This window comes from Tenrec ecaudatus, chromosome 2 (genome assembly GCF_050624435.1).
Source record: "Tenrec ecaudatus isolate mTenEca1 chromosome 2, mTenEca1.hap1, whole genome shotgun sequence".
Lineage (NCBI taxonomy): Eukaryota > Metazoa > Chordata > Mammalia > Afrosoricida > Tenrecidae > Tenrec > Tenrec ecaudatus.
Genome location: NC_134531.1, coordinates 99376350 through 99402763, shown reverse-complemented (window position 1 = coordinate 99402763; position 26414 = coordinate 99376350).

Genomic DNA, 26414 nt, shown 5'->3' with positions numbered 1-26414 from the left:
TAAAACGAATGGCTACACCGTCCTTTACTGGAATGATTCTGATACCCTTGGGTGTTAGGTGCCCAAGGTGATTTCAAAGCAGACTCCGCGTGACAGTAGGGTGGCCACATGGGGGTGCCCAAGTCGTTAGTTTTTTGGTAATCTTTATAGTACCTCCTGGTGGGTGCCACCCTTTCAGTTAGGAGCTGAGTACCTCACTTGCTTGAACTCCTGGGGTTCCTTATGGCTGCTAGTTTCAGTCACCCCAAAAAAGGAGCTGTAGGGTGCCAGCCGCAAATGCGCCATCCAAGCGCACAGCAACCCTCCACGAAAGATGGGGCCGCCCTACTACAGACCGAGAGTCGGAAATTCTAACAGACGTCTCCCTGTCCTGGAGGGTCGTTGAGTTGGAAGCGACTTAACGGCGACGTCCAAAGGGACTGTGGGCAGACAGGAACAAAGCTAGTGTAGCTATACTATTCAAACCCACCACTGGAGTTCCAAAATTAAAAGCAAACCAGAGAAAAATGACAGCAAATAGAGAAACTAGAAGGCCATTGGTGTTCACTGTGCTCATTCGAAGAGCAAGGCCAATGTAGAAACAGAGACGCTCTATAGCACATCACCAATCCAGTGAACGTTGAGATCCGAGCTTCCCGAAGTGGTCAAGTCGCAGTCCGTGCTGCCTGCTCGGCTCAGTGTTCAGATCGCCACCGCCCAGGGTGTCCTTGGTGCAGGTTTGGTGCTTGGCTGGGTTAAGCCTCTGAAATCATGGTCCGCTTGTCATACAGGAAATGCTTTGGCGAGGCTGGTGCTACGGGCCAGACAGCCAAGCGCGAGGCGCAACTTGGTGGCTCTGCCCCAGGGCAGCAAGCTGACCAGTCCCCTGAGCAGGGTTGCCATCTGTCGAGACTGAGACTGTTTTTTTTAGAAAGTAAAAAGCACTGTCTTTCTCCTGAGGAGCTGGTGGTTTTGAACTGCTGACCTTGCAGTTCATAACCACCATGCCACCAGGCCACTTAACCTGACAACATCTTTCATAATAGATTAAGATGCTCTTCGTGTGATATCCGGGTTATTCACATCCCTCGACGACTGTCAGAGGGAATTCAGGGGAGGCTTTGTTCACATGTAGACCCTGAAAATGGATTTGGGGCTTTCACTGTCATCCCTAGCCTTCGGCAAACTGGGTGCTCATCATTTAAGCTCCTTCACATTTGGATTTTATCCAGAGAAACAAACCCAGGGAGACTCAGATGCATATAAAAAGAGCTTAATATAAAGAGTAAATTGTACATTAAGCAAACATCCCAGCCCAGTCCAGATCAAGTCCATAAGTCCGATACTAGCCCATATGTCTAATACTACTCTGTTACTTCCCCTTCAGACTCGCACAACACAGGCAATGATGCCGAGTGCAGGAAGATCACAGGCCACTCTGTGGAACGCCTTGTTTTGTGTGGATCCAGTGGCAGTGGAAGCATCTCAGCACTAATATGGGTCTCCTCCAGCTCCACGGCTCTGGCTTCCATCAGCCTAGCTCCATGTGGTTTGTCAACCAGTATGTCTTTCGGGAGGGAGTGAGTATCTATCTAGCTTCCAGTGAGCTATTTATCTCTGTGGCACCTCCAGATGAGGTCATCAAGCTGTGACCCCTCCACAGATTGACACCATATTATTGAACTACCACACTGGACTATGGTTAGAGGGAATTCATGGGAGATGTAATCCATGTAGGGACCCTTTGAATGGATTTTGGCTTCCATTGTCATCCCTAGTATTCTGCAAACTGGGTGCTCATCATTTAAGCTCCTCCAGATTTGGATTTTATTATTTAAAATCTTTGAATAACCCAGGTCGATGTGCTTCTTCCATGTAGTTGGCTGATGTCTCATTTAGATATCTGCTTGTTTGATGACAAGGCTTTACAATTCCAGACTCTATTCTTTCTGATACCGGGCACCATCTGAGTTCTTCACCACACTTTGCTGTAGCGCCGTATCTTCAGTGATTTCTTGATGCAGGCAACTATCAATCAGAGCCATATCATAAGAACGAATAGTTCTTAGATTGGGCCTATAATTAAGTGTGAGCTCAAAATCCCTTCATTTATATATGTTTTATATATGTCTGTGGTTCATTTTGGAGATATTATTGTCATTTTATGGCGGAGAAAAATGATAAATCATCCCCCTGGAACATTAGGTAACTTGATTTCTGAAAACAATTATCTGAACATTGATTCAAATACAAGTGTTTTGAAAAAGGTCCTGGTCTAGTCTTAAGAGGTGGGGGTCACTATAAAGATTATACAGCTTGGTCATAAATAATCTTTCCTCTGAAATCGAAAGCTGATGAAAATACCACAGATTACCCTGAACCGATGAGACAGGAACCACATGCCATTCTGGGGGTAAGAACCCACAAACTGCCTCAGTCTCATGATGAGCCGGGAGGAACTGCACCTCATGCCAAGAGTAAGAGCGAAGAGACCACCCGATCTCATGCTATTGTTACAGCTAGCATCCCCATATCTAGGAGAGAACAAAGCCATGGGGTTAATGCTAAAACCATGGGGTTAGTACTTAAGGATTCTGGGAGCCCCTTCCTGCTACATGTTTTAATCAGCCATTCTTAAACCTGCATACCTCCCTTCACACCTCCTGCAATGCCCCAAGGGTCTTATTGCTATATAGGCGGGGTCCTTCCTAGGTTGGGGCTCAGCATTTTGCTAGGAATCCACTGAGCCAACTGATGGCACAACATTGTTACAACCATGTAGGCTTTGGCTACACCTTTAGAGAGTCTTTGGTAATGATAATAAAAGAAACAAAGATGTTCAAATTATAAAACATAAAATCTGCTTTACTTCTGGAAGATCTTTGATTTCATGGTTCTCAATTAAAATGTATTGGCAGCAAAGCTGTCAAGACTTTGATGGTAGCCTGATGCAGCAAAGTTTATTTAATAGATTAAGTTTCCTTATTTAATACTTATGTAAAACTCATGATAGCTAGTTGCATATGCTTGGGTAAACATTTCTTCTCAACTTAAGAAGACACCGGCTTTAGTAGGAGCAACAGTTCATTGTAAGGGGGAAAAACTGTGCACTCAGAAGCATGTGAGCCAAGATGTAGCACCAATGGGTATACACTGGGCATGAACAAAGTAGACAGTAAGCCCCCCAGAGGCTTGGAAGGACTTCCAGCAAAATCACATGAGTACGTCTGTGACTCAGCAAATACTCATCTTTCCTGAGTCCCGGTGTCTCTTTCCATCCTCACGACATTTGGTATGTTTTGGCTTATTTAGTCAGTTGGTAGAACAAAGAAATGAAGTCTATTTGCATATGCTATTGAGAATGGACAGTAATTTTTCTTACATACATCTAACTTTAATTGATGGAGGAGAGGAGAACTTCTGGAGGCATGTCTGAATTTTGTCTCACAGGAAGCTTCCTTGAGCAGACATGAAGTTGGATTCCCCTTCCTCCTTGTGTAGCTGGAGGAAATCATACATGGATCTCACACCATTTTTTTGCACCTGATCTTTTGGACTTGCTCCTGGTGAGAAATAGGAGACATAAAGCCTACAGGCAGAGGAAGGGAAAGAGGCCTGGTGGCAGTAGGCATTAGGAATGGCATTATGTACAGAAGGGTGATTCCAGCAGTCTAGAGCTATCTAATCTTAAACCTGCGGGCAGCAAACCTTTAGGCTGATTCTAAACGCCAAGGTCATCAAACCCAAGACTCTTTTTGCTGACTGTGTTAGTCCGGGTTGACTAGAGAAACAAATCCAGAGACACTCATATGTGCATAAGAATGAGTTTTATATAAACAGTATTTTAGATAAAGAGCAATTGAATATTAAAGAGTAGTTGTATATTACTCTCTCTATATAAAGAGTAATTGTAATTAATAAAGAGTAATTGTATATTAAGAAAACATCCCAACCCAGTCCAAATCAAGTCCATAAGTCTGATATTAGCCCATATATCCGATACCCATTTGCCCGATACTCATCTATAAATTCCTTTTCAGACTCACTCAATATATGCAAGGACTCCGAACGCAGGAAGATCACTGGCCGGTGGGTGGAAAGTCTTGTGGATCAGTGATAATGTAAGCATCTCAGTACTGGTGTGGGTCTCCACGTGGCTCCTCCAGCTCCACGGCTCTGGCTCCATCAGTGTAGCTCCTTGCAGCTTGTCATCAGGAAGACGGAGCAGCAAGAGTGTGGGTCTGGCCTCCAGTGAGTTATTTATGTATGAAGCGCCTCCAAATGAGGTCATCAAGCTGCAAATTGATCGGAAGGCTTACCTCCACCCTTTCACTCTTAATAGTCTCAAGGTGACACCAGATTAAGTAACTACCACGATGACCTTTGCATTACACTTCCTTTTCTGTGCCCAGTCAAGACCCTGCCCAGGGAAGAGAATGCCAGATTTATGATCGAATCGAAGGAACAGGACAAGTCTGGGAAATGGTCTGCTCACAACTCAGAGAGGCAGACAGGCCCAATACCCCACACCTGATTAAAATCCCCGAGACAGTGCATCCAGACGCAACTCGCTCAAGTCCCCAGATGCTGCCCCACGTGCTTGCCTTTCCTCTCCAAATAACCCTTTCTTTCTGCTTGCTAGTTTGTGAGTTCATTGTTCAGATCACAGGACCAAGGGCCCCGCCGTGGTAGTTACATAACCTGGTGTCAGTTTGAGACTTGGAAGACTAAGAGTGAAGGGGTGGAGTCTAGTCTGTCAATCGGGTCACAGCCAATGAGGTCTGTGTGGGCATGGCCTTCTCCTCAGGATTCTGGGAGCTCCTGTATTTCCTCTTTGGAGACAGGAGACACAATCTCTCTCTGCTCACTCCCTGAGATGATGCACTACTGACAAGACTTGTGGCACTATACCGTGGGAGCTAGAGAAGGTACATGGACGTACCCTGATGTGACCAGACCTCTGGAGCCAGAAAAGTCATGTAGAAACCCCTGCCAGTGCTGAGATGCTTACAACACCACTGGATCCAGAAGACTTCCAACCCAGTGGCCTGTGATCCTCCTGCATTTGCCATCATTGCATGTATTTCGTGATTCTGAAGAGGGCTTCATAGATTGGTATAGGACATATGTACTAATACTGGACTTATGGATTTGATCTGAACTGGAATGTTTTCTCAATATTCAATTGCTCTTGTATACAAGCCTCTTTCTGATATACATATGAGTGTCTATGAATTTGTTTCTGTAGTCTACCCAGACTAACACACCCCTGGGCACATCTGAGCCATTTCAACACCACTACAAACCTCACCTAATATTTATAGGGTGGTCAGATGTTCCAACTGAATCAGGTCAATTCTGGTTGACACACATTGAACTGGAAGCTAATAATATTGTCCCTTTTCTCTCCAAGAGCCCTGATAGCAGTAGTGGTTATGAATTGGACCGCAATGCACAAAGTCTGTAGCTCAAAATCACCAATCACTCTGCAGGATAAAGACGCCATTTTCAACTCTGATAAACAGTTACAGTCTGGGAAACTCAGTCTGCCCTATTCTTTGGGTCACTGTGAGTCAGCATCGACTTGATGGCAGTGAATTTGTTTTTGGGATTTCTTTCTCTCTCTCTCTCTCTCAAAAACTTGCTGTTCTGAATGATAATGTCATTGTGGTTAGGTGCTGAGTAAGTTCCAACTCACTGTGACCCTACGTACACCACTGACCATTCTTTAGCCATCCTCACAATTCTTCCTGTGTTTGAGCCCACTGTTGTAGGCACTGTGTCAATCCATCTCCTCGAGGGGTGTGTTAGCCTGTGTGGACTAGAGAAACAAATTCATAGACATTCATATGTGTCTAAGAAAGTGGCTTATATACAAGAGCAATTGAATATTGAGAAAACATCCCAGCCCAGTGCAAATCAAGTCGGTAAGTCTGGTATTAGCCCATATATCCAATAGCAATCTATAAAGTCCTCTTCAGACTCACAAAACACATGCAATGATGCCAAATGCAGGAAGATCATAGGCCAGTGGGTGGGAAGTCTTGTGGATCCAGTGGAGATGTATGCATCTCAGTGCTAGTGTGGGTCTCCATGTGACTACTTCAGCTCAAAGGCTCTGGCTGCCATCACCCTAGCTCCATGTGGCTTGTTCAGAGGAAGAGGAAGCAGAGAGCCTGTTTGTCTCTGGCCTCCAATGAGATATTTATCTCCGTGGCACATCCAAATGAGGTCATCAAGCTGCAACCTGATTGACAGGCTAGACTCCATCCCTCCTCAGTGGACACCAGATTATGTAAGTACCACAGACCATCCCTTGTCAGCTTGACACTTTTACACAACTCTTTAGCTATACATAATTTTAATAAAACAATAATAAAATCATATATGTACTTAACAAGATAAAACTAGAAGGAATACAATTCAATATGTGCCATCTTTATTTAAACATAATATACTATAAGTAGCAAAACAACATTATTCTGTGACTACCAATCGCAGTTAAGTAATACCTACACCTGAATCCTGTAATCCTATGAACATATTCCAGCACCTATAAATGTTTGTAAGCCAACCACTTCATGCCTTTATCCTCCCCAGTTTGTGTATCCAATTTCTGTATCCTCCCCAGTTTGTGTATCCAGTTTCTGTATCCAATTTCTGCCCACTTACATCAACCCAGTGCTTGAGGAGACAATCATATTTTTGATGTGAAGAATCTCCATTCCAGTTGGAACCTTGTGAAGTCTGTATCCATAAGTAAAGTGAAATCAGGGCAGGCTGTTCATAACGCCTGCAGCAATATACACCAATTCACAAGTACAAATATCTTCTCTTCATCTGGTTGGGTTCTGGCCAACTCATTGTGGGTTGCCTCATTTAGTCTCACCAGGGTACCCATTGGCGGCCTTGCCTTTAAACCATGGGCCCCTCACACACTCTCAACAACCCTAATCCCCTTGGGCTAGGTCATGAACTTCAGACCAGTCAATCCACTCCCATCATCTCCTCTAGTTCTTGTAAACCAGGTCCCACGGGTGTTAGTGGCTAGACTCAACCTGTCTCTTTATTGCTGCATTTCTTCCACTTCCACTTAACAAGGGGATCCTGGTGGTCACCTAGCAAGTATTTCAGCTTGTTCACAGGCCCCCTTAAACTGTTCAGTCCTAGTGTGGAGAGTTTCTTCAGGGCTCCAGATTTTTTCCAGCTTCTGACAAAAAAAAAAAAAGTTCAAGATTCAAAAAGCCAAAGGGCCTTTTTCTTCAATCTGTCAACAGTCCCCTAGGTAAGTCTCTTGAAATGCAAATGTCCTTTTCAGAGCCTTCCTTGCAGGCATGTCCAAATCCATGTAAAGATTCAAATTTTAATGACCAAAGGCAAGGCTTTGAAGCTCTTTATTTTCATACTCCCCAATAGTCATTTATATCAATCACTCTATCAATAATAATAAGCAGAAGAAATCAGTAAAAACAAAGTAGAAGCAGATACAAATCTCAATTCTTGAAACTGTCAAATTCAATCTTTCTTTATCTTATCTTAATCCTTATCTAAAATATTCTATTGATATAAAATATGGGATTAGGCCTCTGACAACATCAAGCCAGAGCCAGGCTTTCTGTCAGCCATTTCACTCAGCTCTGAGAAATTCAAGAGCCATTGTTTTCCCTCCAGCTCAAAATAGACATTAATCACATTGATTTTTGCCATTTCACACAAGAATAACCAAAGACAATAAACAAAATAATCAAAACTTTAGCTTTCCATATTCTTTCCAGAAAACAATTGAGTAAACAGTATGGCTCTAAATGATGTCTGGCTAGCCAAAGAAGAAAACTATCATGAGGTAGCAGTTGAACAAGCATCCACTCTCCATCTTTGTGATTTGTTTCTCTAGTACCCCACTCCTAAAGTACTATAATGTGGGAGTCTGGGTGGACTAGAGAAACAAATTCATAGGCACTCATATGTGTATAACAAAGAGCTTTATATACAAGAGCAATTAAATATTGAGAAAACATCCCAGCCCAGTCCAGACCAAGTCCATAAGTCGGATACTAGCCCATATGTCTAATACCAATCTATAAAGTACTCTTCAGACTCACAAAATACATGCAATGGTATCAAATGCAGGAAGATCACAGGCCAGTGGGTGGGAAGTCTTGTCAATCCAGTGGTGGTGGAAGCAGCTCAGTACAGGCAGGGGTCTCCACATGGCTCCTCCAGCTGAAGGCTCTGGCTGCCATCAGTCTAGCTCCATGTAGTTTGTCCAGAGGAATAGGAAGCAGAGTCTGTGGCTGTCTGGTCTCCAGTGAGCTATTTATCTCCATGGCAAATCCAAATGAGGTCATCAATCTGTGATCTGATTGACAGACTAGATTCCACCCCTCCACAAGTTGACACTAGATTGTGTAAATACCACAAGGGCTCAGAGTTTGTTAACATGAATTTCTCCAACCCTCATAATGCATTCTTCTTCCTGTGGTTAGGTTTCTCATAGATTTGCTCAGAACGAATATTGACTAAGTTTGGTGAATGATTACAACCCTGATGCACGGTTGTTCTGATTTCAAACCATGTGGTATCCCCTTCTGTTCTGTTCAAAAGACTACCTCTTAATCTCTGAGCAGACTCCACTTGAGCACAATTAAGTGATCTGGAATTCTCATTCTTCACAATGTTATCCTTAATATTTATTTTATTTATTTATGATGATCCTCACAGTCAAATGTTTTTGCATAATCAATAAAATACAAGAAAACATCCTTCTGGTGTTTTCTGTCTTCAGCCAAAATTCATTGGGCATCAGTGAAGATAAGCCTCCTTCCATGTCTGAAGAACTACCCAGAAGTAAAAGAAAGCCCTTTGAGGAAAGAGGTCTCAGTGCAGACGCCACTCTACTGCTCTCAGATATAAACCCTTCAGCATTTGCTACATAGGTGCCCAGTTTGATACCTATATCTTCATTATTTGGAAGCAGAGTTCTTCCCCAGCTGCGAATTTCCAAGGAACCTCAAATAAGAGCAATATTGTTTGTAGCACATTCTTAAAAAAAAGTTCTGGTATTAAAGTGAAACTGTAGTATCAAAATAAATCAACTCAATTTATAAAAATGTATTTAAATAATATATTTTAAAAGCTGAAGTGCATCCTCTTGACTGTCCTTATCCAAGACTGATAAATCGACGCAGTGCCTATCACACATGAAGAGCTCAAATGATAAATAATGAAACATAAAGTACTTTATTCTTTATCTTCTAGTGACTTTAGTGAGAGGAATTCAAAATGTTCGGCTTTCGGCAAAAGTGTATTTACACTGGATTGGCTTACAGTAATCCAAGACCTCATTCTCGATCACGTCGTGTTAATTTGACTTGCTTTCACTGCCCTCTCTGAACTCTCCTCTTTCAAGTGTTACAAAAAGACTTACTATTATTCTCAATATTGCAGTTTAATTTACTAATTGTTACTAATTTATGTGATAAAGTATATCAACTATCTGATGAAAAGATTACTTGTATTGTAAAATCATATATGTAGACTAAGACAAAGGATTAACATTTTTGTCATCTGTGAGAGCATCAAATTTGAAAATTAAGCAATATTTACTCATGGTCTCAGATTCTGTTTATGAATTCTCCTTTTTGGTATTTCCTTTACTTTCTTATTTATCCAATTGCATTTTTATTCACTCTGATAGTGTTGGTAATGCAGATACTCATTATCGATGATAAAATGTTATGCTTTAATTGAATCTATTTCCATCATTGTTAATAATTCTTCTGATTGAAATACATGACAAGTAACATTATTTTTAACAAACTACAATTGTCTGTTTTTATCTGGTCTTGAATCATAGAATAATAACCTTGAAGGAAGTGTTCAATCATTTCTTTCAATAAGTCATAACTTTCAGAATTTGAACTCTAAAACAATTTCTTTCTAAGATCTGAACATTTTTTCTATTAAGAAGAAAATTAAATGTAATAAGTGTAGGTAAGATGAAATCAAAACCTGTTTTATTTTAAACAGAAATATATTAAAAAACAAAAATGAGTGAATTTTCTTGATGGCTCAGGCCATCATGATTGTTAGAAAGCTTAGAAAACCAGTTGAGTAAAGCACAGGTGAGTGGTGTCAGAAAGTTACACAGCAGTTCCCACCCATGGAACAAAATGCAGGATCTCACTTCAATTGTAATAGTTGTCCTAGATGCTATTACATTCACACATGTCTACAAAACCGTGGAATTTTCTCCACCAAAAATGTGGTTTCGGTTTGCTTGGTTATGTCATGTTATTGATAATGCCATGAACTATCATTTTCAAAGCACGACTTAATTTACCTGAGGAATTTGGCAAAATAAAATATATAGATTTTTTTATTATACAAAAATTTTCTTTCCTCTTATGCCAATCTGCCAGTTTTTCTAACATATTTAAGAAACTCATAGTCATAATTCAGCAGATGTTCTGGAGGTATATTTTCCACCTGTTACTTCATTCCAACCTAATTTTTAAATCACAACTAATGATGTATGAACTAATAATCACTTCATAAAACATAGCAACATTTTCATCAGTAATCATAATTAATTTTAACTCAAAAATTTAATTGTTTTTTTCAAGTTCTTTGTTTTTTTCCTAAAATGACTAGCTTAGTAAAATATTATTTTATTGAGTACTAAGTAGTTGCAATTAACTTTTTTATTCAAAACCATTTTATTGGGAACTAATACAGATATCATACCCTTCTATAGTTCAAATTCAATAACATCAAGCAGTATTGTACATTGCTACCACAATCAGTTTCAGAACATTTTCTTCCTTATTGAACTCTGTGATATCAGCTCCACTTTACTGCACCCCCACCCCAGGGACTCTTAGTCTCATTATCTCTATAGGTTCATCATTCCTGGGTTTCATATACTAAAAACATAAAAACACACTGCAAACATTCAATGACAAAATACATCAGAGATACACATGTACACATACATGGAATCACGTACACACACACGCACACATACACACACACACACACAGAAAAAGTAGAAACCCAGATCAGACCCAGTCTACATCAAATGGGGATATAGTGACAAGGTTTTAACTGTTTAAGTTTTCTTGCTGATCTCCTTTAATCTTCTTTTCAATATGCTCTGTTGGTAACCAGTCTGTTCTCATCCCTCCATTATGGATCGTGAGAAACCACCAGAGGCACATTCCGTGGGTGATGCCACAAATGTGCCTTGAACTAACACTGTCATCCATAGCTTTCTGAAAACCCGGGTCTCGTGAGACTTTTCTCTCCTTTGGATTTGGATTATATAATGTGCAAATTTCGGACCACTGATGTTGGTAGACTTCTTCCACGTGGACTTAGATGGCTGCTTGTTTGGAAACAAGCCTTTAAGATCCCAGACACTATTCCATCTAACAGCCGGGGAACCATCTGATTTCTTCACCACACTTTGTTATAGCACCCATATTTTCTGTGTTCCCTTATTTAATATGACTATTGAGAAGGGCCATGATGTAAGAACTGATTTTTCTTAAATTGGAGATAGGATTTACTGTGAGCCTCAAGTCCATTCCTGGATCTATGCTTATTTTCTGCCTTTGACTCCCAACAGAGACCTCCTTGTTAACTTATGATAGAGAGACTTGTTTCCCTGGAGAATAAAGATCTTATGATAATATTGTCATTGATTAGTCCCTGGTACCAATTTTGAAAACATTGTTGAGAGAGGGATATTGGACTAGTGTAGGTTAACTATATAACATAATACCTGAGTTATTCTCTTGTACAGAATCAATCCATATGGACACTATTTCCACAAACAGTGGGCATTGGTTGTCAGCGAAATGTTACAGTAATATCAGTCACAGGGCTACTAGAACAATACAAAGCTTAATACACCAAGTACGTTGATGTACTAAATCAATGTTTGTTCATCTACAAACAGTTGAATACTCTTGGTATAGCTGTCTTCTGCTTCTTCAAACACCATGACTTTTCAGTCTTAGTCCCTTCGGTTTACAGGTGAGTTTGAGGTAGAGTTCACCTCCTGGAGTTTCTACATCCAATACCTCTGTTGTGGACTTTGGAGTGTGCTGTACACCTTGAATTCCAGAATTGTGTTAGTCTGGGTTGACTAGAGAAACAAATTCATACACACTCATATGTGTATAAGAAAGCTTTATATAAAAGAGTAATTGTATATTAAGAAAACATACCAACCCAGTCCAGATCAAGTCCATAAATCTGGTATAAGCCCATATGTCTGATAGCATTCTGTAAGTTCCTCTTTAGACTCACACAACACATGCAAGAATGCCGAATGCAAGAAAATCACATGCCGGTGGGTGGGATCCAATGGTGGTCTAAGCATCTCAGTGCTGGCAGGGGTTTCCACTTGGTACCTCTAGCTCCAAGGCTTTAGAATAGTTCCATGTGTCTTGTCAGCAGAAATGTCTCACAGGGAGTGAGTAGAGAGTGTTGGTGTCCCACCTCCAGGGAGCTATTTATCTCCTTACCGCCTCCAAATGAAGTCATCAAGCTGCTTGACAGGCCATACTTCACCCCTTCCCTCTTAAGTCTCAAATGGACAACATATTATGTAACTAACACAAATATTCAATGTCCTAGTGCTCTACGGCACTTGGTTTGGGTCTCCAGAGTGTGTCCAGAAACTCGGGCCCAGGAGGCTTATTAGGAGCATATTACCAGTGACAATCCCCCCTTAGGATCTTTACAGGTATTGCTAGTCATTCCCTGCCCCCAATTGGAGGTTGGTCCTTCCCTTTGTCTACCAAAAGACACGCACTTGTCTTGTCCCAAATGTGTCTACTCCCTCTCCCCTCACCTAGCTTGACTTTCCCATCAGTATCATTCCTCTGATAGGGATGTCTGCCTGAATGGGGAGACCTAATTGTTGCTTTGCATGGCAACCAATAAGCGGTCAGCATCAGCTCCACCTTCTCTGACAATTTGGTCCCAGCTATCATGAAGAGCCCTCTGTCAATATGACCTTCAAGATATACACCTACAGAAGTTGGTGCATGGTTCATTGGCACCAGATGGGCTTTCTACTAGGCTACCTAGATGCCCTGGCCAGGAGGTTGGATGCCCTGAAAGCCTGAGTTTGTGCCTATGCTGTTGCTTATTCCTACAGTAGTGGACTCATGCAGTATTTTTTTTTCATTTTATTGGGGCGGGGGTCTTACAACTCATCCATATGACAGGCACATTTGTATATTTGTTACCATCATCATTTTCAAAACATTTTCTTTCTACTTGAGCCTTAAGTATCAACTTCTCTCTTCCCCCACTCCCTCTCCGACCCTCCCTACCTCATGAATCCTTGATAATCTATAAATTGTTGTAATTTTTTCCTTTTTGTGATTGACTAACTTCACTCAACATTATGGTTTCCAAATCCCTTTATGTCATGAGGTATTTAATCACCATTTTTCAGGGAGGCATAGTATACCACTGTGTGTATATACCAATGATTCTAATACAATCTCATATTGATGGGGATTGAGTCTCTTTCCAAGGCCTTGCTACTGTGAGTTGTGCAGGATTGAACATGGTAGAGCATATGTCTGGTTGTGATCTAGTTTTTAATTTCTTTGCGGGGTATATGCTAGGTCATATGGTATTCCTATTGCCATCAGTTTTAGGAAGCACTTTCCACAGAGAGTATACATACTTACAAGCCCACCAGCAGTGTAATAAGGGTTCCAATCTCTCCACAACCTCTCCAGCATTTATTGCTCTCTGTTTTTCACATTGGGCTATGGTTATGGTTGTTAGGTGGTATTTCATGGTTTTTTACTTTACTTTCATTTCCTGGATGGCTAGTGAATGAGAACATTTCCTTAGGTGTTTGTTACCCATTTGGATGCCATCTTTTGTTAATTGTATACTCAAATCCTTTGCCCACCTTCAAAGAGGGTTATTTGTTTTTTTCTTCTGTGAGCTTATACTATTCTGTAGAGTTTAGCAATTAGTCCTTTGTCTGATATGTCATTGCTCAATATCTTTTCTCAATCTCTGGACCCTCATTTTACTTTTTTGATGAAATCTTTCAATGTACCCATGTTTAATTTTTAATAGGTCCTATTGATCTATTTTGTTTTCCTTCATGGTGTGTTCTTCCTTGGTTATGTCTGGTAGCCCATATGCCCTTCACTGGGGTCATAGATTTGTCCCAATTTTCTCATTGATGATCCTGACAGCTTTGGGTTAGGATTGGGTTAGACAGTTGGGTCTCTGGTCTACCTTGAATTTGTTTTTTATGCTTAGTGTGAGGTATGGGTCTTGTTTCATTCTTCTGAAGATGGATGTCCAGTTTTCCCACACTATTTATTGAAGAGGGCATCCCCATCCCATTTAAACTTACTGGACATTTGTAGGAAATCAGTTGTCTGTCGGCAGATGTTTTGATTTCTGGGTTTGCTGTCCTGCCATTCCACTAGTCCATTACTCTATCATTACACCAGCACCAGACTGCTTTGACACCTGTGGCTTTATACGAAGTTTAGAGGTTAATTCTAACACAAACTAATTATATAGCACAGAGTAGAAGAATACAATATGGTTTTCAAGGTTCTAAATCTTTATGGCAGCAGACTGACATATTCTTCCTGTGGAATAGCTGGGTAGTTCAAATCACAGACCTTTTGTTTTTAACTATTGAGAACTTAACTTGTTCTGCCATTGAATCAATCCTTAGATTGATTAGCCATATGACATTGTGAAAATAATTAGTATGTCACTATGCTACCACATTGACCTCATCTGTGTACTGGGCATAAGATTAACATTTGTTATAAGGTTGCTGTGGGGGATTAAAAAACTAAATTAAAATGCTTACAATAGTTCCATGTTGTTATTGTTATTAGGGGTCATAGAGTCAGTTCCAACCACAAGAAAATGAAATACTGTCTAGTCCTGGACCATCTTCACAATTGTTCCTCTGCTTGCGCCCATTGTAGCCACTGTCAATCCATCTCCTTGAGGATCTTCCTCTCTTTTGCTGCCCCTCTCCTTTACCAAGAGTAAGGTCCTTCTCCAGACACTGGCCTCTCCTGAAAACATGTCCAAAATACATGAGACAAATTCTTGAAATCTTTGCCTCTAAGGAGCGTTCTGGCCATACCTCTTTCAAGACAGATTTGTTTGTCCTTTTAGCAGCCAGGATTCTTGATAGCTTCTGTGACACCACAATTCAATCATATCAGTCTTCCTTATTCAATGCCCACTTTCTCATGGATATGAGGTGATTGAAAACACCATGCTCTGGATCAGGTGCATCTTAGTCCTCAAAGTAATATCCTTGATTTTCAATACTCTAAACAGGTCTTGGGAAGTAAATCAGCCCCGTACAACATTTCTTTGGATCTTTTGGTTACTGCTTCCTTTAGCATTAATTGTGAATCTAAGCTAGACAAAATCCTTGGCAACTTCAATCTTTACTCTATTAATCACGATATTACCTATTAGTCTAGTTGTGAGCGAGAATTTTGTTCTCCTTGACGTTGAGTTGTAATCCATACTAAAGGCTGCAATCTTTGATTTTCCTCAGCAAGTGCCTTAAGTCCTCCTCATTTTTAGAAAGCAAGATTGTATTCTCTACCTATCTCGGGTTGTTAATAAGCCTTCCTCCATGCCTGATACCTCATTCTTCTTCATATAATCCAGCTTCTCTCAATTACATGTCTCATGAGCACAATGAAATGCTCTAGAATCCCAGGCTATCCAAATTTTCTTATAATCCACTCAGTAAAATGCCTTGGCATAGTCAAAAAAGAACAAGTAAACATCTTTCTGTTATTCTGTGCTCTAACCCAGGATGCATTAGACATCAGCATCGTTATCCCTTGTCCACATCCTTTTGTGGATCAGACCTGGACTTCTGCTATTTCCCTGTCAATACATGGCTGCAAACATTGTTGGATGGTCTTCAGAAAGTTTTACTTTCATGTGTATCTGAAATTTGCAGTCTGCTGGGTCACCTTTCTTTGGAATGGGTCCGAGTACAGACCTGTTCCAAGCATTTGGCCAAGGAGCAATTTTCCAAATGTCCTGGCATAAAAGAGTAAGGATATCCTGGGCTTCATAGTCTGTTGAAACAATTCAATTGCTATTTCATCAATACCTGGAGCTTTGTTTTGGGTTTTCAGTGTTACTTGAGTTTCTTCCTTCAGAACCGTCAATTCTTGCTCGTTTGCTACCTTCTGAAATGGTTGGATGCCAGCCATTTGTTTGTCATACGTGATTCTGTGTTCTTACTATGTTCTTTTGATACTTCTTGCATTATTCATTATTTTGCCTGTAGAATATTTCAATATTGCCACTCAAACCTTGATTTTTTTTCTTGAGTTCTTTCAGGGTAAGAGATCCTGAGCGTGTTCTTCCCTTTTGGTTTTCTAACTCTAGGACTTGGCACATTTCATTATAATATTTTACTTTGTCTTCTTAAAATAAACATTTTCTGTAGAATGAAACACATCTGCAGAATGTATTTGGCCTGTGAGTAATATTTTTTATTACCTCTAACCTAGAAGCCCCGATGTGAGAATTTAGTAAATTAGCTAACCACTAGGTATTTGGTTCAAACCCCACAGCTGTCCTTAGAAAGAAAGATGATCTCTCATGTAAATACTTGCAGCTTTAGAAACCCTGTATATGGTCACCAGGGGTCAGAAATGATGGAATGGCGATGTTTGTTTCTGTTGGGAGGATAGTTAAGGGCTTCTTTTTGAGACATTTTGATAAGTCATACAATTTCTTCTGTGTACTACAGCACACTACTCTTCTAAGACAATAAAGGTGGCATGCAGTGATTCAAGGTGAGGCTGTGTTAGGTGGTGAGTAAAGGATATAAATATACATTAGACATAGTTTCATATCTCAAAATATTATTCCACCACTGTAGATATTATAAACTCTTTAATGTACCAAAGGAGTTAACTAAAAGTTCTTGGAAACATTTGTGTATCAGCAAGAAACTAGCAAGAGCTCTTTACATTTAATCAAGAATTTCAACTATCTTGTATATTATTTTTTATTAACAGTAGCAGAGTTAGAGTAGTGCTTCTAAAATTTTAATGTGTACATGAATCACCAGGAATTTTGTTAACAATCAGAGTTTGATTTAAAACTTTGGAATAATGCTGAGGTTCTGCATTTCTAACACATTTCAGGTGATGCTGAAGCTGATGGTCCAGAGAATAAAATTTGAGTTTGGTTTAAAATACATCTTTTTTAAAAGCATTTTATTGGGAGTTCATACAAATATCATATCATTTCATAGTTAGATCACATCAAGCAGTATTGTGCAATTGCTACCCCCATCAGTTTAGAAACATCCTTTTCTTTCTTGAACTCTTTGACATAAGCTCCCTTTTACTGCCCCACCCATCCCCAGTCCTGTCCCCAAACCTCCATGGTACCTCACAGAAACCTTTATTCTACTTGATGTGCCTATAGGTTCATCAATTCTGGGTTTCATATACTGAGAAACAGAAAAATAGATAACAAACATTCAAAAGGGTTATGCAAAATGACATAACACATCTGAGATAAACCCCAATATGAACGAACAAAAATATATAGAAAATATTGAAAGCCAGAGCTGGATCAGAGGAGGGATCAGCTAACAAGAATTTAGCCATTCAAGTTAGGTTTATCATTTTGATCTGCTACCGTCACCTCTTCGATGCACTCTATTTGGTAGCTACTTTCCTCCCCTCCCTCTATTATGGATGGAGGGAAGTCACTGGAGGCTTGTTTCCTGTGTAGATCCCACAAACGCTATCTTGGGCTCCACTGTCATCCACAGCCTCTGGAGGCCATGCTCTCACAGTTTAGGCTCTGATGCTATGCCCTCCTTTGACTTTGAGTTATATGGTTTACAATCCTTCTGGGGACTGATGTAGGTGCACTTCTTCCACGAGGAGTTAGCTGACACCTCATTTAGATGGTTGCTTTTTTGGAAACAAGTCTTTAATTCAGACCCCCATGTGCTATTTTTATTCTGATAGCTGGGCACCAACTAATTTCTTCACCATACTTTGCTAAAGCACACCTATCTTCTGTGCTCCCTTCCAGGGGTGAGTATTGAACAGGGCCCTGATGTAAAAAGAAATTGTTCTTAAGTTGGAACTAGGATTTAATGAGACTCCAAAACCCATTACTGCATCTATGTGTCTGTTTTCTGTTTGTTTTTTATCTGTCTTTGGCTCTTTTTCAAAACCTCTTTGTTAATTTATGGTAGAGAATATTAGTGATCATCCCCCTGGGGTATAACAATTGTCTGTTAATATTGTCCTTTATACCCCTGGTACTAATTTTTTAAGGCCTCATTGAGAGAGGGATATTGGGCCAATGTAGACTAACTCCATATCGCAGTACCTGAGTTATTTACTTGTACAGAATCAATCCTTTCATGGCTCCCATTTACACAAACAATGGGAGTTGATTGTCAGGGAAAATTTACAATAATATTCACTGAGAATGTCAGTCCCAGATTTGCCAGAATTATATGTATCTTAATACCGCATATAGGGCACTGATGTAGCAAAACCAAGATTGTCCACCTCCCAACCGTTCAACAGTATCAGTACAGCTATCTGCTGCTTCCCCAGACACCATGAATTTTCAGGCTTAAGTCCTGAGTTTACGAATGTGTCTGAGATATAGCCCAGCTCACCAGTGGAATTTTTTGTATCAGATTTAATTGATACAGCCTCTGACTCACATTGTGTGCCCTGAAGATCCAGAATCCAATGCCCCAGCATTCCATAGCACCTGGCCTGGGTTCCCAGGATGCATCTAGAAGCCAGAGTCAGTGTGGCCTATTTGGCACATACCACAATGGATACTAGGATCCCCCAAAGCATTTCAGTCATTCTTCCCCCCACCTGGAGGTTAATCCTCCTGCGTTTTCAATCAACAGTCATGCATTTGTGCTCCACCAAACTTGTTTGCTTTCTTTCTCCTCTCTTGACTTGACTTTCCCATCAGACTCCCTCATCCCTCTGATAGGGCTGTCCACCTGTCCAGGGGACCCTAGCCAAATCTTTGCATTACAGCCACTCAGTAAACACCATCCCCTTCCCATCACTTCGCAATTTGATCCCAGGTGACATGAAGTAACCTCCGGCAAAGTGACCTCAAAGATCCACACCTAGAGAGGATGGTGTACAGTTCATTGGCACCAGTCAGGCTCTCTACCAGGTTATCTGGCAATCCTGGCCACCAGACTGAATGTGCTACACGTTTGAGCTTGTGCCCAAACTACTGCTTGTTCCTACAGCAGTGGACTCATACTGTATTTGTCTTTTTGTGATCGGCTAACTTCGTTCAGCATAATGGTTTCCAAATCGCTCTATGTCATGATGTGCTTCATAGTTTCATCTCTCTTTTTTTTTTGAGAGGCGTAGCATACCATTGTGTATCTGTACCAGAGTTTTTATCCAATCTTTGATTGATGGGGATGTAGGCTGCTTCTAACTTCTTGATATTGTAAACTGTGCTGCAATAAATAGGAGGGGCCATATGTTTGTTCATTATCTGTTTCTTATTTCTTTGGGGGATATGATTTTGAGGTCAGGTAGTAATGGCATTGCTGGGTCATATGGTATTTCAATTAGCATCTCTATTAGGCATCACTACATAAATTTCCACAAGGGTTTTGTGTATTTACAAGCTCATCAGCAGTGAAGAAGAGTTCTGATCTCACCACATCATCTCCAGCAATTGTTATTCACAATTTTAAAAAATTGGGTTATGGGTGTTAGATGGTATCTTCTAGTTGTTTGACTTGCATTTCCTGGATGGCCAGTGAATGAGAGCATTTCCTCATGTCTTTATTAGCTATTTGAGTGTAATCCTTTTTGAATTGTCTGTTCCGGTTCTTTTCCCTCCTTTATTGTTGTTAGGTTTTTCTTGTTGTAGGCGTGTATTATATTGTAAATTTTAGTAATTAGTCCTTTGTCTGATATTTCATTGCTAAGTAGCTTCTCCCAACCTGTGGGCTCTCTTTTTATGAAATCTTTCAATGTACCAACGTGTTTAATTTTTAATAGGTCCCATCATCTATTTTGTCTTCCATGGAATGGGCTTCCTTTGTGATATTTGGAGGGCTGTGTATCCCCCATACTAGGACACTTAAATTTGTTCCAATCTTCTCACTGATAATCCTGAGAGCTTTGGGTCTTACCTTTAGGTGTTTGATCCACCTTGGGATTGTTTTTTGCATGTAGTGAGTTATGGGTCTTGTTTCATTCTTTTTCAGATGGACATCCAGTTTTTCTAGAACCATTTATTGGAAAGGGCATCTTACTCTCATTTAATGCTTGGTGGGCCTTTGACAAAAATCAATTGTCTGTATGTGGACATTTTTATTTCTGGGATTTATATCCTGATCTATAGGTGTCTGTGTCTATCATTATTCCAGTATTCCCCTCCTGCATCCTGGGTATGAATCCCACTTGGTCATGATGTATTTTTTTTATATGTTGTTGGATTCTATTGGCCAAGAGTTTGTTGAGAATATTTGCATCTATTTTTCATAAGAGATATCAGGTCTGTAGTCTACAATCTTTGTGGGATATTTGCCTGTTTTGGGCATCAGAGTTTATGCTGACTTCATAGATTGTTTGGGAGTTTTCTATCTCTTTTTATATTCCGGAAGAATTTGTTCAAAATTGGTATCAACTCTTCTCTGAATACTTGGTAGAATTCTCCTGAGTAGGCATCTAAACCTGGGCTTTTTTTGGCTGAGAGTTTCTTAATTACCTTGTCTGGTTCTTCTTTTGCTATAGGTCTGTTCAAGTTCTTAATATTCATGTGTGTTCATTTGGGTAGAGGGTGTTTTTGTCCATACCATCTAGATTATCAAATTTGTTGGAACACAATCTTTCACAATGCTGCTTTATTAATCTTTTTATTTCATTTCAATATGTTGTGACCCCACCTATTTCATCCCTAATTCTAGACATTGTTGTCTATGCTTTCACAGTCCTTAGTAATTAATCTTCTCATTTCATTATGGTCTGCTGTGACTTCCTCTGTTTCATCTCTACTTCTAGATATTTTTTTCTGGTCTCTCTTTTCCTTTGTTATATTTGCTAGTTGTTGTTGGATCCTTTAAAAGAACAAACTGCTTGCTTTGTTGACTTTTTCCATTGCTTTATTTTCCATTTCATTTATTTCTGCTCTAATTTTTATGATTTCTTTCTTTTGTTGTTGAAAGGTTTATGCTGTTGACTCCTGTAGTTGTTGGAAGCATTGTGTTAAGGTTTTGAACATGATTCTCTCCTCTTTTTGTTCCCTGTATGCATAACTTGGTATAAAGTGACCTCGGATAACTGCTTTTGCCATGTCCCGTAGGTTTTTTTTTATGTTGTGTTATCATTCTCACTTGTTTCTAGGAAATTTCTGATTTCACTTAATATTTGGATTAATACTCAAATCTCTTTTGAGTGGTGCATTGTTGAATCTACAAGCCTATTTTTTTTCTATCTTTCTTTCTATTGTTGATTTCTGGTTTTATGGTACTGTGGTAGGAGAAAATGGTTTGAATGAGCTCCATGTGTTTGAATTTTTTCGGGCTTGCTTTAGGGCCAGCATGTGGTCTATTTTAGAATATGAGCCATTTGTTGGAGAAGAATGTGGGGTTTTTTGGTTTTGTTTTGTTTTTGCTATTGTTTGGAGAGCTCCTAAAATACATCTTTTTAAACAAAATCTTTATAATTATTTCCTTGAAGTTCATAGATTAATTATAAATTTCTCAAAGCTCATACATTAATTGTAGGTGAACTATTATTTCAAATAATAGAAACTGAAGATTGATTTTCATGTATTTATGCATAGATACAGTAGCAATTCAAGTTCTACTCTAAATTTTAGATAATGATCATCAATAGCTAACACTTATATCACACTTAATTTGTGCTCTTTTCTTCTAAGCACTTGTGCATACATAGAATATTATTCTATTGTATATTCTTAATAAGTATAAGTAATTGAAATGGAATTTTGGGTGGATAAATTTAAAAGAAATCTTTAGTGTGTATTTAAGATTAAGTGATTTAATAATTCATGATATACAACAATGCCTACTGTAGTCATTGTTAGGAGCCACCAACTTAGTTCTAACTCATAGTGACACAATACACAAATACATCCCCATATTGTTGTTCGGTACCATGTAGTTTGTTCTGACTCATAGTGACCCTATGTACAAGATTGAACATTGGCTAGTCTTGCACCTTTCTCAGAATACTTCTTATGTTTGAGCCCATTGATGCAGCCACCATGTCAAAAAAAATCTCGCTGAGGACCTTCCTCTTTCTCACATCCTCTGTTGCAATAATAAGGACTTATCCCTTCTGAAAACATGTCCAAAACAAGTGAGACAAAGTTGGGCTGTCCTCACTTCGAAGGGACATGCTGGTTGTACTTCTTCCAGGACAACGTATATGTTATTTTGACAGTGTATGGCATTTTCAATATTCGTCACCAGTACCTTAGTTCAAACACAATGAGCCTTCTTCAGCTTTCCTCACTCAATGCCCCACTTTCACATGGATATGAGGTAACTGAAAATACAATGGTTTGGGTTAGGTTCACCTATTCTTATTGATATACTGTGTGATAGAAATGATTATTTGGAAGTAAAAATAGAGAAGCTATAAGCCTACTAGCCTTCAGAAATTAAATTGAATTTTAAAATGAGTATAAGACACGCCTACAAAGATCGCTCTGTAAGGAAAGAGCCCACCCTCAACCCCTGTGCCTTAAGTGCTGAAGAGTCTTGCCTAGGGTTGTGCCCTACGGATGAAAAAGGGATACCTTTGGCTTTTTGAATTTTGTACTAGTGTTTTGTACCTGAAGATGGAAAGGTCTGGAGCCATGAAGGAACTCTCCTTTCTAGGACTGAACATTAAAGGGAAGCAGGGGGAAGCCTGAAATGTTTTCTAGTAGAATTGGGAGAAATGCAGCAATAGAGAGACAGTTGAGTCTGGCCCCTGACACCCATGGACCTGGCACTAGCGAAGTCGACAAGAGTGAGTTGAGTGGTCTGAAGTCCATGGTCTAGCCCAAGGGGACTAGGGTTGTGGAGAATTTGTGAAGGACCCATGGGCTAAAGGTAAGGCAGCCAATAGCACCAGGGTGCTTTATTTAGGGCCAAATAAAGTGCCCCACTTTGAGTTGAACAGAAACTGACCAGATGAAGGTAAAGTTTGTGAGCCTACGTTACAAGGCTCCAATTGAAAAGAAGATTCCCCATATCAAGAAACATGCTTGCCTTCTCAGAGCACTAGGTTGATATAAGTGAGCAACATAGAAATTAGATACTCAAAATGTGGGGATAAAGGCATAAAGTGGCTAGCTTACAGACTCTCATATATAGGGAATATATTGATAGGATTATAGAATTATGATGTAAGTGTTCATAATACTGCAATTTTAAAGTATAGAGTATTTTTGTTTTGTTCACTTACAGAGTCTTATGTCTAAACGAGGCTGACACATTTTGAGCTTTATGCATTTTAATTTTATCCTGTTAGGGACAAACATGATTTTACTATTTTTAAAAAATTATTTATGGCTAAAGAGTTGTGTGAAAGTGTTAAAGTGACGAGGGGTACTCTGAGATACTTAAATAATCTCATTTCAACTTTGGGATATTAAGAGTAAAGGGGTGGAGTCAAGCTTGTCAATCACATCACATGCCTCCATGTGGGCATGGCCTTCTCATAAGGATTCTGGGAACTTCCTCTCTTTCTCCCTGGAAGTGGATCACACGCTCTCTGCTTCACCATCCTGTTGAAGAGCCACACTCAGTGATCTGGGGGAGTCATCACATGGAGACCTGTACCAACACTGAGAGGCTTCCACCATCATGGGATCCACCAGACTTTTCACCCACCAGCCTGTGATCTTCCTGCCTTTAGCATCATTGCATGTGCTGGGTGAGTTTATAGAGGAATTTATAGACTAGTATCAGATATCTGGGTAATATAGAACTTATGCATTTGATTCGGACTGGGCTGGGATATATGATTGCTATACCGGAATGAAGAAGGCTGGCCCCAATCCCAGCTACATGGACAGACGTCTGCTTCCAACAGAAGAATTCACTTCAGAGGACAGCACTGAAACTACAGATCAGGGAGAGGGATATATCTAATCAGACCACATAGGAGCAAATGAAGGGGAGGAAGAGAGGGTAGAATACATCCTGGTTCACCAAGTCCTGAGGATGATATTCCTACTCAGAGCAGACAATGCACAGAGAGGACCATAGGGCCACTATGAGACACAATGTCCCGCACTGATCTACAGTGCCACTGAGAGGTTGGAGACGGAGACTTGGGACAGAGATAGAATTTAGCCAGGAATGTGGAGTTGAGAAAGATTTTAGTGAGACAGGGAAAGAACTCCCGGGAGGGAAGGGAGAGCAGGGACAGGGGCATCTTGCGCTCCTGGGTGGTTCTGAGACCTAATGAGTTAGGTCAGGGAAATTGCACCTAGTCGGTGAGGTGGTGGGAGATATATAGGACTCAAGCTAGGGAGGTACATGTTGATAAGAAGGGAGATTTTTGCTTGCAGCTACAGGACCTTGAGTCAGGATGCCATCCGTGAGAAGTGCCTTTGTTGTTTGCCAACCTGTTCCCTGGAGTGCTGGGACAGGGGCTGCACAACCTTGGTCTGGAGAGATAAGCTCCTTGGAATGTTGGGGCAGAAGATGTATACTTCAATAGGTCATTTCTCTTCCTGAAAGGCTGGAAATGGGAGCCTAGAAGTTCTATCTTCCTGAAGAACTGGAGAGAGATGGGGGCTGCCTAGACTGGACCCAGCCCAAATAGCCATGGCGGGCAACACTGGAGCCACCCACAGTACAGGAATTGCGCCTGATCTGACCTTACCACACTGAGGTGAAACACGAAGGCTGTGCAACAGAACAGCAAGGGGAGCAGAGCAATGAAGTCCCCAGGGAATACCAAAAAAGAGACTTTGGGGCCAGAGCATGGCACCCATTAGGCTCGACCAGAAAACACTACTAAAGGCCAAAAAATAGACCTTGAATTATTTATAAGCTTTTCTTTTTCCTTTTTGTCTTTTTGTCCTTGGTTTTATTGTTGTTTTATGTTCTTTATTTGCTTTATTTTGCTTTGTCTTGTTTTTTGTGCATATTGTTCTCTGCAGACCTATCTAGATAAGATAGGGGGGATAAACAGTGATGGAGGTGGACATGGGAAAGAGGGAGACAAGAGAAATGAAGTGGTGTTAACAAACCCAGGGACAAGGGAACAACAAGTGATCCAAATCAGTGGAGAGGAGGGTATAGGAGGCCTGGTAGGGCTTAATAAAGGACAATGTAACCGAGAGGAATTACTGAAACCGAAATAAAGGCTGAACATGATAGTAGGATGAGAAGAAAGTAAAGGGAAATAGAGGAAAGAGCTAGGAGGCAAAGGCCATTTGTAGAGGTCTAAATACAGGCATGAACATATGTAAATATATTTATATATGACAATGGGGAAATAAATCTATGTGCATTTATTTTTAGGTTTAGTAGTAAGGTAGCAGATGGACTATGGGCCTCTACTTAAGTCCTCTCTCAATCTCCTTCCCAAACGTATTCAATCTGTGTGTATATCTATGCATTCACTCATACATTATTGCTATTGTAGGATTGTATCTATAGTAGTATTTACATCTGCTACCTTTATGTCTTGTGTTCTACCAGTGTTTCATTTGGCGTTAGCATTTGCCTTATTGCTTGCTGCCCTTTTTTATATCAGGTTTTCCCTTTCATCCAAGGTAATATTTGTCTACCTTCTAATTATTAAGTTGACCTTCCTTTGAAGGAGTGGGAGAATATCTTTTTTTTAAATATATAAGTAGTCTCATGAAATATTTGTTCTTTGGTAACTAATTCCATTTAACTCTGTGCCATTCAATTCCGGCTTTGGGTTCTCCTTTTACTCTTCTGGTGATATATTGTAATGTGGATAAATGTCTGATAACTAGAATATTTAATCACCTAGTTTGTATTCTTCTATTTATGATTTTTAGTCATGTTTGATAGTATATTTGTGCCATTTCTCTCTATATTTTTTATAATCTTTGTAGTTTCAGGCTTTAGATTTATGTTTTTTGATCAATCTTGAGTTCACTTTTGTTTAAGGTGTGAAGCATGGATCCTGTTTTATTTTTCAGCTAATGAATAATTCATTGCAATGGCCACACAAAATTCAAACAATACTCATGATTTGGGGTTTCATAAAGGATGTTAACAGGTTGCAAAAGCTTGACATACAGTTATTGGATCAGGATGACCTCTTCTCAGTCATGGCCTGTTTTTAGCCATCCCCAATAGGTAGGTCTCTCTTTAATCATGGCCTCTGCTC